The following is an 18,743-nucleotide window of genomic DNA, read 5'->3' as shown; positions in this document are numbered from 1 at the left end:
ATGCGATGTGGCCACCGAAGCGGCCGTTCCCACCTGCAGCAGCCAGCACCGGGCCTCAGGAGGAGGAAGTTGCAGGCGCTGGCAGTCTGGTCAATGCACGCATGCAGGTCCAGAGCTCTGCGCCTACGTGTGTGTGTTGACGGGCACACCGGTGCCCATGCCTCCCCCCACCCCGCGGCACAACTCTGGCTGCTGCGAGTGGGAACGGCTGCTTCGGTGGTCGAATCGCACAACCCTAGAACTTGCAACCTATCACTCTGCTACATTGAAGACATACCCTCCACTAGTGTAAAGCATGCCCCAGTAACAGGCTGTGCCATGTGTTGACAAAACATGCTACCCTTAGCTGAGCAGGTTAATAAGATGCAACCTCCTATATTTATTCACAAAACCAACAAAAGAAACTCAGGCTAAGTACAACAATGTGCATTTATCAAAATTATGATTAATAGTGTGTTCACATTCTGTATTTGTGCAGAAGGGCTCCCAATCACATTGGTCCCAACTCGCCCTTGCTTCTATCACCCAACTGAGAATAGTTTTTTATTAAATCGATAATGACAACAAGACACCTATTAGACATCATTTGGACATATTTTTAGATCTGAGGTATCTCAAAGAAGCAAAGAAGTCAACCTGTTATTGTTTTCCGAGTCAATCAAGTATTCCTTCTTATACAACACTAAAGAGATGGGTAGCTCATATCTGGCATCACACCACCTTGTCCTGAAGCTTTCCTTCAGCCAAAATGCTTCCTAAACACTACTTTTGATTTATTTACAATCTAGTCTTTTCATGCTCAAAGCCAAACATGCTATTAAAAGCACTAGAGACACTAAACCGCCACCACTCCCTAATAAAATGTATTATTTATTTATTTAATCATATGGCATGTGTGTAATGTAGCCAGGAGATCCTAACATTGTCTGGCTACCAGGCAAGAGACATTTGGAGGTGGCTTGCCATTGCCTGCCCCCACATCACTACTGAGGTGTTCTTTGAAAAGGAAAAAAAAACTGTGGTGATATGGAGTAAAATCCCAACGACACAGAATCTGACACCTCTTCTGACATACTGAAATCTTCCATATTGAATTAGCCTCATCTTAGCAGATGTGGCAAAGATATCCAGAGTTTAGAACAAGAACCAAACCCTTTGGATCCAGGCCATCAGATGGTCCATCAAAGCATCCTTATCCATTGTTCTCTTATATATTTGTGAAACAGGCCTGGGGGTAGAGACTGTCCTCCCTGTCCGAGAGGGGTAGAAAAGTGGGGTAGAAAAATAATAATTCTTCATTTCTTTCCTACAAATCTAGGATTAAACAATGGTTTGGAAATCTCAGGTTCCACTTTGCCTACGTGCCCGCATTAGGTTGGTATAGCAAAATGGGGTTTGACTGGAGCCTTCCCAAAGCCGGAAGTTGTCAATTGTATTCTGTGTGCCAGAGGAATAAGAAGAGAGCAAATAAGTCTAAACAGGTTGCAATCAGGTCCATCTTGAACAGAAGATTATTGTACCATACATGGAGGAAATTGTTGTCCATAGCTTTTTATACGTTCAAAAAATTTAAACATATAACATACATATCTAATAGTGTATATGTGGTATATATATAGCAGTGCACACACACACACATATCGTTCTGTACATATTTTTGTTTGTTGTTGTACTTGAGCCAACAAAAGCATGAAATTGAAGTGTATCGGGGATGTCTAACACATTTATTTTTAGTACCTTTTGAGATTTTCTTCCTTTGCAGTCTCCTGACTTTCAGACAAGCAAGCATACAATAGTTTTTCCCATCCATCCATAGAAAGCTTACATGTTTATAAGCTGCTCCTTGCCTCTCAGGAAACCTTATGCAGCATTTTGAGACCTCACATTAAGAACTCACAGTGAATTCTCTGTTCAGTTAATGCACATACTGCAACAGCTCTTAGGCCAAGCTCACTGGTAAAAGAAAGGTGTCAAAGATGTTGCTCTGTAACAGCTTTCCTCCTGTCTCTCAGTGGCAGAGCTTCCCCCATGGGTAGCAGAAGAACACAAACAGTTCTCTAGTGAGAAAGCAAAAGTATATTTGTGTCAACACAGCGATATTGTAAAAATAGGATTTCATTCTAACATCTTTCGGAGGTAGGAAAGGTGGGATTTCTAACACAAAAATAGAGGTGTAGTTACAGCAAATAGTAATGATGGGACCTGCAGGGAATTAAAGACAAGCTACAGATTGTAACAAATGTCAACTGACCACATGAATTTCTCTATTCATCTTAGAAGGATACTTTAAATGCTTAGATAGTCTACACAATAAAGCAGTGATGCTTCTTTGTGTTGTAAAAAGCTTCACAATAACTACATTCAGAGCCTTACTGATTACATCATTTGCTGGTGACAGTTATAGCACAAGGGCTATCAACACTGCACCAATAGTACTTCTCCAGTCCAATGAGCTTTTTAGCTATGTGCCATATGAGGTTAGGAATGAAAGTTTGCAGTTCCAAAGTACAGACCACAGTTTGGAAAAATCTGCGGGTTGGAACCAACCAGTTTTCCACTCGATCTCACCTAATTCCTCTCCCCTCCATCCCACATAGTTTTTGGCCATTCAGGTTCCACAATCCCCTCCTCTACACAGATGTTTTGATCATCAAAGAGGACCACCCATCCACCATTTTTCACCACTGGGAAAGCTGGTTTGATCCATCCCTATATATTTCTGAATTGTTTATGTGACAATCAAATTATTATAATCAAATGAATCTGCAATGAAAGAAAGATGAACATCCCCACTGTTCCCATCTTCTACTCAGAAGAGGCAGAACATTTCTAGGAGGACATAGTCAGGCCTACGGGTCACTAGCTGTTTTTGTTGGCAAATGTGTGTGTGAAGGTCAAAGCTAGCCATGAAGTAGTCACAGACATGGCCAAGCTGACAATATGAAATCTTAGTTGCAGATTTTGACAGAAGCCCCATATAACACAAATGCACCATTTGCCTCATAATGTACAAAATTATATGTCAAGTAAGTGTAAGGGAAATAATACCTCTACCCTCTCAGAAGCAGTGAGAGAAAATGTTCAGATTCTCAGTTCTTGTGGTACTAGAATCATAGAATCATAGAATCATAGAGTTGGAAGGGGCCATACAGGCCATCTAGTCCAACCTCCTGCTCAATGCAGGATTAGCCCTAAGCATCCTAAAGCATCCAAGAAAAGTGTGTATCCAACCTTTGCTTGAAGACTGCCAGTGAGGGGGAGCTCACCACCTCCTTAGGCAGCCTATTCCACTGCTGATCTACTCTGACTGAAAATTTTTTTCCTGATATCTAGCCTATATCGTTGTACTTGAAGTTTAAACCCATTACTGCGTGTCCTCTTCTCTGCAGCCAACCGAAACAGCATCCTGCCCTCCTCCAAGTAACAACCTTTCAAATACTTAAAGAGGGCTATCATGTCCCCTCTCAACCTCCTTTTCTCCAGGCTGAACATTCCCAAGTCCCTCAACCTATCTTCATAGGGCTTGGTCCCTTGGCCCCAGATCATCTTCGTCGCTCTCCTCTGTACCCTTTCAATTTTATCTACGTCCTCCAGAACTGCACACAGTACTCCAGGTGTGGTCTGACCAGTGCCGTATACAATGGGACTATGATATCTTGTGATTTTGATGTGCTGCCCCTGTTGATACAGCCCAAAATGGCATTTGCCTTTTTTACCGCTGCATCACATTGCCTGCTCATGTTTAGTTTACAATCCACAAGTACCCCAAGGTCTCGTTCACACACAGTGTTACCTAGAAGCATATCCCCCATCCAGTAGGCATGCTTTGCATTTTTCTGACCCAGATGCAGAACTTTACACTTATCTTTATTAAATTGCATCTTGTTCTCATTTGTCCATTTTTCCATTGTATTCAAATCTTGTTGAACTCTGTCTCTATCTTCCGGAGTATTTGCCAGCCCTCCCAATTTGGTGTCATCTGCAAACTTGATGAGTAGTCCCTCCACCCCCTCATCTAGATCATTAATAAATATGTTAAAAAGTACCAGGCCAAGCACCGAGCCCTGAGGTACCCCGCTACTCACCTCTCTCCAGTCTGATGAAACACCATTGACAACAACTCTAGTTTCCTGGGTCATCCTTCCTCCCTTTTTTGAAGATCGGAATAACGTTTGCTCTCTTCCAGTCCTCCGGGACATCTCCAGTCCTTAAAGAGGTTCCGAAGATGATGGACAAGGGCTGTGCAAGTTCTCTGGAAAGTTCTTTGAGCACTCTCGGGTGCATTTCATCTGGACCAAGGGATTTGAACTCATCCAGTGCAGCTAAATGCCTCTCGACAACCTCTCTATCCATGTTAACCTGCCACCCAGACACTATCCTTTGGCTACGGCCATCTCTAGATGTGCCTAAACACTTTGACCTGTGGGAAAAAACAGATGTAAAATAGGCACTAAGCCTTTCTGCTTTCTCTGCATCTTCCGTTAGAGTTTGTCCATCCGCACCCAACAGTGGGCCTATTGCATCCTTTACTTTACGTTTGCTCCTCGCATAACTGAAAAATCTTTTCTTGTTACAATGGGCTTCCCTGGCCAATCTTAGCTCACTCTCAGCTTTGGCCTTTCTGATGATTGATCTACAGTGCCTAGTAACCTGTAGATACTCTTCTTTAGAGCTCTGTCCTTCCCTCCATTTCCTGAACATTTTCCTATTCTTTCTTAGTTCCTCTTGAAGTTCTCTGTTCATCCAAATAGGCTTCTTAGAGCTCCTGCAGTGTTTTCGTCTTTCTGGGATAGTCATTGATTGAGCATGCAATAGCTCTTGTTTGAGTAGCGCCCACCTGTCAAATGCTCCCTTCCCTTCCAGCATTCTCGACCATGGTATGACACTCATCATGTCTCTGAGTTTATTAAAGTTTGCCCTATGAAAATCCAGCATCCGCGTCTGGCTACAAGCTTCCTTGGCTCCCCATCTCAAAAGGAATTCTATGAGGACATGGTCACTTCCCCCTAGGGTCCCCACCTCCTTCACCTGATCCACCAACTCTTGCCTGTTGATTGTACTGATTCACAAATGATTGAAAGACTTGGCTAATAAAAGAAAACTGGTCCATTTAGCAAGACTTAAACCAATAATGTAAGTTTCAATACATATTATGATTATTATATGTATTGTTACACTACATTCATCTTGGAAAACCACTTCCAGAATTATAGCACTCTAGGTCCTGACCAGTCTCCATAGGCCCAATGTACCAATGTTGTATAGTCTGTATTCTCTTCAGTCCACAGTACAGTAGTGCTGGTTGCCTGGCTGGCTTTACATGCTAAATCATAAAGCTTATACAGATTTTTTTTTTTTTTAGAATTCAGGCTTTTTACAGGGATACACTAGTGCTAGCCCAGATGTCTCACACCTTTCATGCCACAGGGGAGGAGAGAAGAGACTTACAGCATAGCAGACAGTCTGCTACTAAATACCCACAGAGATCATTTTTTCATAAGTTCATAAAATTATAAAACATTTTTGCAGAAGGAATGGGTGACCTTGCCAGTGTTTTACAACTTTCTGTTGAACTAAAAAGGTTACAAGAGTGTTTCCACACCCCGGAGGAGAAAATGGTCTCAAAATGGAGATTTGCCATTGATTCAAGGGACACTCCTCCTTAAGTGCCCATATCATTCAAGCAAACACTAGAAACTACAATGACCCTACTGGCTTGGGAACCCAGGACAATTGCCCAGAAACAAAACATTACTGCCTGACTAATGATGGGAAAGGGGGATGTTCCAAAATAGCCATGCCTTCTTCAGGGAAGATGTCTGGGTCCCTTACAACAAAATCAGCAGCAGCAGTAATGGTAGATTCAAGTGGATAACCATGTAGGTTTGAAGTAGTACAACAAAATTTGAGTCCAATGGTGCCTTTAAGACCAACAAAGATTTATTCAAGGCAAGAAGGAGAAGAAGGAGAAGAAGAAGAAAAGTTCTTATATGCCGTTTTTCCCTACCCGAAGGAATCTCGAAGTGGCTTACATTCACCTTCCCTTTCCTCTCCCCACAACAGACGTCCTGTGAGATGGGTGAGGCTGAGAGAGCCCTGATATAACTGCTCGGTCAGAACAGTTTTATCAGTGCCATGGCGAGCCCAAGGTCACCCAGCTGGCTGCATGTGGGGGAGTGCAGAATCGAACCCGGCATGCCAGATTAGATGTCCGCACTCCTAACCACTACACCAATCTGGCTATTTCTTGGTCTTAAAGGTGCCATTGGATTCAAACAGTAATTGTAAGCCTCCTTGGCTAGGACTCTGAACAAGCAGCACAGAAATATTCAAAAGAAATAAAAACATAAACTAGACATTTATCCTGTATAAGTATAGCGGGCTGGATTCACAATAGTGCTTTGTTACATCTACCAGTTCATTGGGAGAAAGTCTATCTCTATAAAGCCAGTATGGTAACTTGATCTGCATGAACACCTAAACACTTAAACCTGTCTTCTACTGAAGCAGACCACTGGGCAGAGGTCTTTCATATCACCTACTACCTGATCCTTTGAAATGCAAATGATGAAGACTGAACCATGGACCTGCAGCATGCCCAGTTGATGCACTACTCCTGAGCCGTGGCCACTTCCCTGGTCTAGAATGGAGAGACCCAGGTTCAAATCCCGACTCTGCCCAAAAGCACCCTTGGGGAATATGGGCTAGTCACAATCAGCATAACTTACTTCACAGGGTTACTGTGAGGATAAAGTAATTATGCACTCGTCCCTGAATTCCCTGGAAGAAGAGCAGGATAAAACTGTGATGGATGATAGTGCTTGCTCTTCTCCAGTGATCGACACAGGCACGATAGATTTAAATAGCACTCATGGTACCACAGGAGTATTATCACAAAGAGTGAACACAGCCATGAGGGCTATATCCTACTGCATCTGAACCAAGTACACTTCAAGGATCAACCCAGAGTCTTTCATGCTAGTGCATTCTATATATCAATCTGATCAAGATATCTAGGGACATACCAGCTCTGGACCTTCACTTAACAGGTTTGTCAAATACCAAGTCTGGGCATCTTTCCAAAGTCATGCAAGAATTGTTATGGAATAAAAATGCACTAAATAAAAGTAAGCAAACCTGGCCTACTATTTGAAGGCTGAGTGTGAGCAGCACAGTGGATTTAGGTACTTTTAACAATCTCAGTTTATGTTTATTAAAGCTGTACTGCTTCGAAAACTACTATGATGCAGGCAGAGCTTTGGAGGTTAAAATATGTTATAAGCGGGTAAATATAAATAAATAGGTATTGAACAAGTTACCTGATTTCAGTAAGTTATCAGTAGAGATACACCACTGGTTTGCACCAAATGCAAGAATATATCCATCTCAGACACAGCAATTTATTTATCCCCAACATGTAGCGTTAACAGACTGTCTGGATCTTGGCAAGCACAGACTTGCACTGTCATATAAACAGTCTGACAAACCTAGAGCTTCTTAAATTCATTGCAGTTTCAGCAGAGAGAAAGATTTCCTCAAACTCCTTGTAGCCTCTGACTGTGCCGAGAGAGACCAAATTTCTGCCCTGATATAAGCTAACAGGTTTTCTCCCCGTTTCAGCCACCCATCAGCACAATGGAAATATTTACCTAACATTTCTATAGAATGTTCAGCATCTGCTTCACATACATTACCACAAACAAAAGTGATGGCTTAACTTTTATTAAAATAACACAAAAAAGGTGTCACTGGACTCAAACTGTGTTCTGCTGCTTCAGACCAAGATGGCTACCCACCTAAATCTAAAATAATGCAAGCTTGCCAGAGCCCCTATAGACACTGGCAGGGGACGGTGGGGTAAGGTTGACATATCCAGGTTGGGAAACTCCTGGGGATTTGGTGATTGAGGCTGGGGTTGACGGGGAACTCAGTGGGGTACTGTGCCATACAGCCGCTCCCCCCCAAGCATTTTAACCAAGGAAAGTTATCTCTGCAGTCTGGAGATGAGCTGTAATTCCAGAACATAGACTACTGTGCAGATTTTAGGGCACTGAAAGCAACCAAACATCAGTGGGTGGTGATGAACCCCCCCTCCTTTTTGTTCTTCATCCACCTGGATGAAGAGTTCTGGGAACTTAAAAGTTTGCCTGCTGAGTTATGTTATTTTGGTATTCCTTGGCTTTTGTTTTGTATTTTAATACAGATAAATGCAGCTATCCCGTTCTTTGAATACATGACCTCAGCAGTCATCGAAAGAGTCCTTTAATGTAGGCCAACATTATGATCTCCATAATACGAATTGGAGGAAATACTACTGAGAGAGTATGGCTTTCCTATGGCCACCTGATGAGCTCCTAGCAGAAATTAGATTTGAACTACTGACCTACTGGGTACCCCCATGCTACACTAGCTCTCTATTGCCTCATAGAACTAGGCAGAATTTGCTCCTACTGTTCTCTTTCCTGAAGAGCAGCAATTTTGGGAGGAAGCACTGAAACCTCTCCACTGAGCAGCTCAAATACTGCTTGTGACCCCACCCCCTTTATTTGCCTTGAGAGAATCACTCAGTCTTACTCAGTCTGACACAGGTCAGCACTCTTTCCAACTTTGGTTTCTCGTGAACAGCAGGATTTTGCAGCCTACATACATCATTACCTTAAGCAATTTTGTCTTTCTGCGCTTATTTTGTAGGAAGTGAAGGATTTTTGCCTCAAACTTCAGAGAGAGAGATAGGCCAGGACCTTGAACATCTTTCCTTTCTATTGTTCTGATGCTATCCCTTTGAGGTGTAAATTGCTGCTCTCAGGGAAACTTCCTTCTTTCCTACTTAGCACCTTCTCTCCATGCTGTGCCTCTCTTCTCCATCTTGACACCATGAGGGCAGGACATGCCCCCTCCATCTCTATCCATCCTAGCTAGTTAGACTAGATTAGAATCCTATCTCTACTCTATCCTGTCCCAAATAGAGTTCCTTACAATAAAGGACTCATATTAGTTTACTCCATCTGTTGCTTTGCTCCTTGTCAGTACGCACAAATCAGAGAGACTTTGCTGTGTTATGTGCCTTGAGCACTCTGCTAACCAACAATATTCCTTCATATTTCACATAATTTTATCTCCTAACAAACAACTGTGCAACTATGCACCCAACCCTGCTCAACTCTCCCTCCACTTAGCATCTACAATTTTACTAAATGTTACCAATATCACCCTCCTACCTTGCATCAAATCTAAGGTGACCAGATTTTAACATTGGTAAAGTGGGACACCATTGACCAGGGGGGTTCTTGATTAAAAATATGGTCTATATGGAACAACAAAAAGTTTCATAGAATGCATAGAATGCAAAAATAGTATTGTAATATATTTTTTTTTAATTTCAACATTACAATTTGCCAGGTACCCCCAGATGTCTCTCCAAAAGTGGGACAATCTGGTCACCTTAAAATCTGCTCTCTTTTTTTAACACAATGATTTTTTTCAAGGCAGTGAGTTCTGCACCTATAGCTCTGGTTGTAGAATTACCGAATGCATGCAGGCCCAACTTCGCTTCTTGCAACACCATAAACAAGTCAGAAAAACAAAAAACAAAGACACAAAGCTGGACAGGCCAGTCTCAAGAATGTAACTGGGAGGATTGCCATCCACTATAAGTGTGAAGGGTGGTAATTAAAAATTAATTGTGAATATAGATCTGCAACTTACACTCATGAGCTTGCTTTTCTGAAATTCTTTTGTTTATAAAGATTTGTGACAGCCATTGACATTCTCATTAAGAGGGGCCTGGCAACTTGCCCAAGTTTTAGTGGGTTCTGTGAATGCCAATATATTAACCAAAGTCCTTTTCACATAACCTTTGGAGCTTTTCCTTCTAGAAAAGTCAGCTGCTTGGCATAGCACAACCATATTTCATATAAGAAAGCTCGCAATTGCCAACCAACTAAGAAATTACTCTTTGATTCTTTGTAACTTCTGAGCCAGTCTGAAGAACAAGGTCGCCACAAAAGATTTACTTTAAAGTGTGTGCTCAGGCACCATTCAAAACCCACCCAGCTTCGTAAGGTGACTTAAAGTAACGGCTTTAAGATGATAATTTGGGGAGGGGGGGGCAGACAGCGACCACACCTGCCAGCTTTACACCTTCATACAACAGCCAGAGGAGATAATCTTCATTACCACCTCAAGCCTCTTTAATGGCTTTATGGCAAACTATACCTGCCAGATTCTCACAAGTTCAGGAAGCCCTATGTGTGGCATGTCCCACTATTTTTTAATAGAATAGGGACAGCAAAGAAGTAAGGAAGATGTTGTCTTCTAGTTCCCGGGTAGGAACAGCCACAGTAGGCATGGGGCAAAACATCTTGAGCTGGTACTGTTTACAAACAGTAAAACACTAGTACAGGCATCTTGCATTCTGGTGGCAGACATACATTACAGGCATCTGTTGCTGCTGCCTTACACATTTCTTTTTTGCATCATTCCTAGCCCTTCCTCCATAGGTGGGACCATTGCATTTCCAGCAAGGCTTCATATAAATGGAAATGAGATTTACAGGTATAACCAACACAAGTGTCTATAGACCTCCAGCCAAGACCAATTGGCCTTTTATATTTGAGTGCCTATGAGCTGTTCAGAAATATCACAGTTTAAATAAATATTATTTTCTTCACTTTATCATTCCAATATGATTCTGCAGTAGCATGTGCAAAAAGGATCTAGGAGTTTTAGTAGACTATATATTGAACATGAGTCAGCAGTGTGACTCAATGGCTAAAAAGGCAAATGGGATTTTGGGCTGTATCAAACGGAGTATCGTGTCCAGATCATGGGAGGTGATGGTACCATTTTACTCTGCTCTGGTTCGGCCTCACTTGGGAGTACTGTGTTCAGTTTTGGGCACCCCAGTTGAAGAGGGATGTAGACAAACTGGAGCGTGTCCAGAGGAGGGCAACAAAGATGGGGAGGGATTTGGAGACCAAGACATATGAAGAAAGGTTGGTCTCTTTAGCCTGGAGAGGAGACAACTGAGAGGGGATTTGATAACCATCTTCAAATATTTAAAAAGCTGCCATATAGAGGATGGAGCAGAGTTTTTCTCTCTTGCCCCAGAGGGACAGACCAGAACTAATGGGATTAAATTAATTCAAAAGAGCAGTTTCTCAGTGGAACAGGCTTCCTCGGGAGGTGGTGGGTTCTCCAACTTTGGAAATTTTTAAGCACAGGCTGGATAGCCAGCTGACCGAGAGGCTGATTCTGTGAAAGCTTAAGGGGGTGGCAGGTTACAGTGGATGAACGATAGGGTTGTGAGTGTCCTGCATAGTGCAGGGGGTTGGATAGGTGACCCATAAGGTAGCTTCCAACTCTATGATTCTATGATTCTACTTAGCAGCTTTCGGGCAGGTTGAATGAATGGACTTCCCAGCACTGTCACTTTTGGACAGCACCAAATTTCAACAATTCCTTTTAACCTGTTCTGAAAAGAAGAAGAGTTGGTTCTTATATGCTGCTTTTCTCTACCCAAAGAAGTCTCAAAGTGGCTTACATTCACCTTTCCTTTATTCTCCCCACAACAGACACCCTGTGAGGTAGGTGAGGCTGAGAGAGTTCTGATATTACTGCTCAGTCAGAACAGCTTTATCAGTGCTATGGCGAACCCAAGGTCACCCAGCTGGCTGCGTGTGGGAGAGTGCAGAATCACACCCAGCATGCCAGATTAGAAGTCCGCATTCCTATCCATTACACCAAACTCTCATTCATTAAATGGAAGATGCCACAATACAGCCAAAAAGTTTCATTTTGGAAATAGTCTTTAGAGTTGCCAGCCAAAGCTATGGCATTGCAGTGTACCCACTGGGAATAGCTCTGGTTCTTTGTGCACACCCTGTTATCATTTCCACACTACCATTCACACACCTACCATCTGACCGTAACAATCTTGCACCTACTAGTAAGTGAAAATACAATAAAGCCATCTACCAGAGCAGGTAGACATCTTAGCACAACTATAGGATTACGTTATCCACTGTGTCCAGTGAGATTAGAAATGGAATATGTTGCTGCAAGGGTTAATAGCAGAACTAATACTTGTTAATCAACATATTTCAGCTCCTGAGGGCAGAAGCATTTGGACTAGATGTCTTGAAAACCCTATCGGATAACTATAAGGCAACTGCAACTTGACAGCAAAAATTATGCTGCATAAAATTCGAGAATACTAATTTTATCAAGTATAGCCACACCTCAAGTCCCTCCCTCCCCAAATCTCAACTGTCTCCACCTAAAAGTGGCATAGCCCAGGATACTACAATTCAGTCTAGTGAGCTATTAGAATTCAGTGGTAGTAAAGATCTCTGGCATCAATTTGTTGAGTTGCTATGATGTCATGGAATGTTTAAAGCAAACTGTAATAAATTTGACTGTAGTACAGCAGCTCAAGAGATCCAAAGAACTAGTGTTGACAAGCATAAGACCAAGGACTGGAAAGCTAAGTCAGTAAAGGAGCTACATGAAAGTACAACAGGAAGATAAAGAGGCCAACAATGGGAAAGAGAGGGGCATCTTCATCTAAATAACAGTTAACAACAGAGAGACCCTATCACATTTTAGTCTTTGATTCTGTATGGTATAGAAAGATCCAAGAGGCAACAGGAACGTTGAATTTCATGTTCTGGATGGCTCTAGGCATGTTTCCTTAAACTGAGCATGAGAACAGGATGGAGTTGAGGAAGCATCAGCACCAAACTTCATATCACTTCTCATTCTGTTCACAGTTGTAGCAGCTCTATCTGCATAGAGACACAATCGTTCATGTTCCTGAGGAAGGCCAGGTATGCTAAAAAAGCCTAATGGAAACAGATATTAATGCCATTTTTATTATTTAGGACTGAAGGCTGTCTTCTTGCAGCTTCAAACTAAATTAAAATGCATAGCACTGAAAGCCTTAAGCACCTGAGCACACAAGTTGACCAGGAGAAAGTAGTGCCTATAAATCTACCAGTCTCAGTGCTGAAAGGAATATATGGCAAAACACAGACTTTCTGGAGACTGTTTTTTACATACATGCATATAGGATATATTGCTGCTAAGATTCTGCCACTGGAGAATCTTGTGGCACACTCATAGTAACTCAATACTTCATGCTGAAAACACCAGTACAGATATAGACGTGCAGAACATTTTGTCACTATTTCAGCTGGCAATGAAGTAGGGACATTTACCAGTTTAATATATGCCGTCTCGCATAATGTCCCGTCCAATAAAATACGCCCTTTATTTCAAGCAATGGAGAAACTACAATATTTACATGCTACCAAGTAGCTGCAAAAACATTCCTACCATCAGCAAACAAATATGATTAATAGCAGAACAGGTCAAACACTAGAACCTCAGCTGAATAGATCTAGAGTCACTCTGAAATGTGAGGCTATCTAGAACAGTTTCAAATAAAGTTAAAACAGTGTCCACTAAGAATTTTTCTTCCTAATATTGCACTGTTCACTACACTGGTCTATAACTACAAGCAAATCCATTCCTAAACTTTTCCATGCAAAATATTAATCTGTTTTCATTACTTAAGAGCCTGAGCTATATTTGTCAAGATACCTGTTCTTTTTTTTCCCAGAGGACCCTATCAGTTGACATATATATTCTAAAACAGTTTTTAAGGTAGCCTGAAATGGTAACACACAACATCAAATATTCCTTTAGTTCCATGAAAAATTACAGCACAGAAATTCTTTAATAATTAGCATCACCTGTACACCAGAAGATGCACTTTGAAAAACTTTAAGCATGAATAGATCCCAGCATGAAAGCAGTACAGCTCATAATTTCCTTCCTTACTGCATTCATTGTTGCCCTGTCAACAGAAACCTATAAAAATGTTTCCTTCATGAACGTTATCTCAGAAACATTAGTCTATAGAAGAACACAGAACATTAGCCAGTTAGTAGAAATCACAACTCAGTTTGTGCTTTAAGTTCTGCATATCCCTAACTGAAGGTAAAGTAAAGTAACTGTACACTTCACACATCTGTGCATATTCTACATGTATTGATTTCTTGTACACTCCAGCACGTGGATGCTCATCAGTTCTCTCCTAAAAGCTTCATGCACAGTTCTGTCATACTTTCTAGCATGCAAACATCTATGTGAGGGTCTCTTGTGACAAGCATTGAACAAATCAGCATGTCTGATGCGTCAAATTTTATACCAGCTGGGATGCAATATTACCAACCATGACTCTTGGGCTCCCCCACACACACACACACGTATTAGCTTAAAATTAATTAATTGGGCCCTCTTTTGCTCTGTTCTGGTTTCATTCATATAAAACGGTCCAGCAGAATAAGGCTCCGACCACTCATGCCTTTGCTACACTGCCTCCAGCCTCTGTCCCAAAAACAGTTCCTTCAAAATCAAAAGCACCAGTCAGGAATTTGTTACTTGCCTCCTAGTTTTACTCATGAAGGTTCAGGAACAAAAAAAAATTACACCCAGATATAGCAGTGCCCAGACTGCCCAGAAGCAGTGCTTCATCTTAGGGTGATGAAGAAGAGAATTATGGATGTGAACAACTAAAGAGGGATGCCATTGTGGTTAACTGCATGTTTGTTTCTACTGGTATTTCAACCCCTGGCTGACAAAGTAGCTGGAATACTCGGAGGCAGGGAAGCCCTTGGGAATATTCGTATCCAGTTTTTCTCCCCTCAGCTGGGCTCCCCCAAAACAGCACGCTCTCCCTGGGCATTGGGTCTGTTCTGGCAAGGACCCAAGAGTGGCGCATACCATCTGACTGAACTGACCACAGGCTGTCAAGCCGGTACGTGTGGCTGCGTGTCCTTAACTAATGTTGGTTGGCTTGTTTGTTTGACTGCTTGTGTCTGGCACCTCGTCCATGTGCCCTGCACACTCTCCAGCCATGCGTGCACTTTGCCTCGGCGCAAAGGAGGCGGGCGGCCCAAGCAACAAAGGCGAGCGACCGAGGCACACCTTCCTCGGAGCCCCCCAAGCGAGCCCGCGGGCCTCTCCTCACTTTGCCGGCCACTTTCCGGCCGCCTCGGGGCCGGACTCCCCCTGCCTCGCGAGCGGCATCCCCGCCAGCCCAGGCGACGGCAGGCGCCAGAAGGGGGAGCGGGCGGCGCACTCACCTTTCCTCGGCGCCCTACATCTCGCCCCGGAGGCGCCGGGAGGTGGGCTTCCCTTCGGCAGGGCGGACGAAGTCTCGGGTCGCCGCCGCCGCCGCCTCCGCCGCCGCCTCCCCCCTTCTGGCCGTCCCCAGCCGGGTAGCTCTGCGCGCCGAGGCTGCGTCTGCCTCCAACTCATTCCCAGCCTCTCCTCCCTCCCACTCCTCCTCTGGCTGCTGCCTGTCTGCAGCGAGTCTGGCTCGCGGTGACAGGCGAGGAACGGGAGGCGGCGGGGGAGCGCGAGCGCGAGCGGGAGGGGGAGGCCGGGGGGAGCTTCCTGCCCAGCCCCGGCGCGTGGGATCCGCAGGCGACACTGACACCTGCAGGGCTGGCTGGGAACGGAGGGGGGGGGGCTGCGGGAACCTCCGAACTTCCCGCCGGCCGCGAGATGGGGAGGGCCCAGGACAAGGTTGGAGTCCAGCGGCACCGCGACGGCCGCTACGTTTGAGTCAAGGTATCTGAGCTTCCTCCGAGTCAGTGGCCACCCTTCACAGAAACTGCCCGGCTGGATGGGGAAATGCACTGGCGTGAAAGGAAAGGAAAGGAAAGGAAAGGAAAGGAAAGGAAAGGAAAGGAAAGGAAAGGAAAGGAAAGGAAAGGAAAGGAAGCCCTTCTTCCCGTTTAACCCGGCCCAAAAGATGGCCCCTGAACTTGGTAAAGTTGGTCTGGCAGCGCCCTGCATAGTGCATAGTGACAGGCTCTCCTTTTAGTTACTCTCCGGTTCCACAATTGGGAATACCTCTGCCCATTAATCTGTATGCAGGTCTGTATGTGATTTTAGTGCTGTGACCCACCCCAAGCCCATTAGGGGAGGAGCCGTATAGAAATTAAATCATCATCATCATCATTAATCTTGACATTTTTATTTCCTCTCCTGTGTCCCCTCCCCAAACTCAAATGAACAATGACCTGGTAGACTGAGCTTGTTATTTCTGTGAGACCCTTGTACTACTTCATATGTTGTCTTGTAACTCCCATTTCATTATTTGAAGGGGGCTGTGCGCACAAAAGCTTATACCATGAATAAAACTTAGTAGGTCTTAAAAGGTGCCATTGGTCTCCAGCTTTGTTCTGCAATGCACTAGGTTGGTCTCCCCTCAAACTTGGTTTAGAAACTCCAGCGCAGAACACTGCAGCTGAGCTATTATCAAGAGCTAGGTAGAACACATGGATTATTCGCATCCTGCAGGCACATCACTGGTTGCCCACCAGTTCCCAGGCAATTTAAGGTATCAGGTATCACATACACAGCCCTTCACGGCCCTCATACCTGCAAGATCGTCTCTCCCCCTGTGCTCCACCATGACAGCCTCAGTCATCGAAGCAGGTCTTCTGCAGGTACCAATCTGCAAATGGACAAAGACGAAAACTGTACACATGCCTGCTCTGTTGCGGACGACTGCCATATAGGATGGCCTGCTTGAGGAGGTCAGGAGGGCCCCCACTCTCCTGGCTTTCCTCAAACTCTGCAAAATTGAATTATTCAAGAGGGCTTTTCTACACAGGCAATAGAGTTGCACTGTACTAAATTATTCACAAAGACACTTGGACAATCTATTAAAAACTGTGGTCTATGCTGCTCTGTATAGCTTGCTGAAACGATGATCCTGTTGTGGAATATGGCATCATTTCATTGTGTTGTGTTCAAACTTATGCTTTGCTTCAGTTCTGTTTTTAGATGTCCGGTTGGTTCTACAACCTTAGTCCTATTGCATTGCTTATTGACTGTCCCATCTGTTGATTATATGGACTCACTCTGTGTAACCCGCCTTGAGTCCAAGTGAAGAAGGCAGACTATAAATAATGTACATAAATAAACTCACATGGCAACTCAGCACACTGTAGTTAGCCTCCCTTTCGCATGATTTTCCACGTAATAGTGAGGTAGAACATTCACGATTCACCGAAACGTGTGCTGATTTTATAATCTCATTACTAACTTAGAGTTCAAGTCAACTCCAATAGTAGAACCTGCAGTCTGATCCTTGTAGTTTCATGGGAAGCTGCTCAGCAACACATCTTGATCTATCTCCAGGGAAATGGCAGCTACGAGGAACACCTTCCTATAAAACTACACTCCATCAGGAAAGTTTTGCCCCTGATGATACCACAGTGCACCTCAAATCTGAGCTTTGGCCATTTGTCCTCTGCTTATTCATAGCTCTTTCAGATTTGAGAGTAGCCTTGTATCTTCAGTTCAGCGGTGTTGTTTTGGCCACCATTATTGTTCCTTAGTACACCAACATATTCCTGTCTCCTAAAACTACTTATCTTAGGGCTTTATATGCCACCTATCCAAAGACTTTTTTCAGAGCTTTTGTTAGGTATTTGACCTCTCCAGAGACCTGCTAAAGGTGGCTCACAAGTAAAAACCAGTGCTATAAAATCATTAAAACATTAACATAAAATATCAGTATTAAAAAACAAGCAGTTACCTGTGTTCACTTGCATGATATCTCATTATCTGGAGAAACAGGGAGGATACCCTTGATAATTTCCACCAACAGGTTTTTAGAGATTTGGACTTTACCATATCTCACAGGTTTATTTTCTAGGTGCTACAACAGAACTATGTGCAGGACATGTAAACATTCCCTCACAGTGAGCATCAGTTGACTGCATCTTGTAACAATACATCCCACCTACTATCTAAGGAATAATCCCAATCGTGTGTCTATAACCAAGTCCTATAAGCATTTCCAGGATTAATATATATATATCAGGAATTCTTCACACCGCAGCATTCACTTTGCAGGAAAGGAAGGAATGGATTAACAAGGTCAGATGAATGCTCAAGTATCATGTGTTTGCAGAAATGACCCACATGAAAAATAGCTGAAAACTTAAGAAGTTCACCCCCCACCAAAAAAAAAAAATGTTCCAGCCACAGCCAGTTTAGGGATTTTCAGGTCCCAAGCAGAGCACAACTGTGGTGGGAAGAGCCAGACTGGGGGCAGAAGGGCTGGGGGCAGAGAGTTGTCACTCCGAGTGTTCTTAAGGAGCTCCATCAACCAAGCTCACTTTTTGAAAAGCTGTTTGCTATTTACAATCACTGCTATGTTACCATTTGAATATCGCAAACACATCCTTCTCTGTACAAGAGAATGAAGAGAGATAAAAGGAGAACTTTGAGAAATCAGATGGGGACCACATTTCTCCTGGGGTATTTTGCAGCAAACCTTAGAGGAATTGTACCCTGCTAAGAGGAAAGGTCAAATAAGAAACTGCACCTTGAAACCATCTTCACTTGTAAGTCAGTAACACATATTACACTGTGAAATTTCGGCTCTATGCCTAGTTGGAGTGGCTATCGCACTAGAGAAAGTAATTGTCTCTCATTAGATGTTTATTTACTTGACTTCTCTGGCTGTGCTTTTCATCCCCGCTGGGCTGGAAAAGAGTCTCACCCATGCTGGCTTCATCATATTTATTTGAATGGATTCTGAATTAATTTGCACTCTGCATAGTACTGTGACACCTACTGCTTTCTCTGGCATTGCCTGAGATTTGGGTCTCATTTTGAAAATATTTTTCCTCCTCCCTGTAATTGGACTAGAT

General features: G+C 43.4%; 1 protein-coding gene across 1 annotated transcript in view; it reads right to left on the bottom strand.

The window, feature by feature from the left end:
- Nucleotides 1-15,310, bottom strand: part of LDLRAD4 (low density lipoprotein receptor class A domain containing 4) — a 322,573-nt gene extending 307,263 nt beyond the window's left edge. The window contains exon 1 of the mRNA XM_077352829.1: nucleotides 15,150-15,310. The gene's annotated coding sequence lies outside the window, so the exon portion shown is untranslated. The remainder of the gene's footprint in view (nucleotides 1-15,149) is intronic.
- Between the last annotated feature and the right edge of the window lie 3,433 nt (nucleotides 15,311-18,743).

Source organism: Paroedura picta, chromosome 9 (genome assembly GCF_049243985.1).
Source record: "Paroedura picta isolate Pp20150507F chromosome 9, Ppicta_v3.0, whole genome shotgun sequence".
Taxonomy (NCBI): domain Eukaryota; kingdom Metazoa; phylum Chordata; class Lepidosauria; order Squamata; family Gekkonidae; genus Paroedura; species Paroedura picta.
The sequence above is the reverse complement of the archived record's forward strand: the minus strand, read 5'-3'. Positions and strand labels throughout refer to the sequence as shown.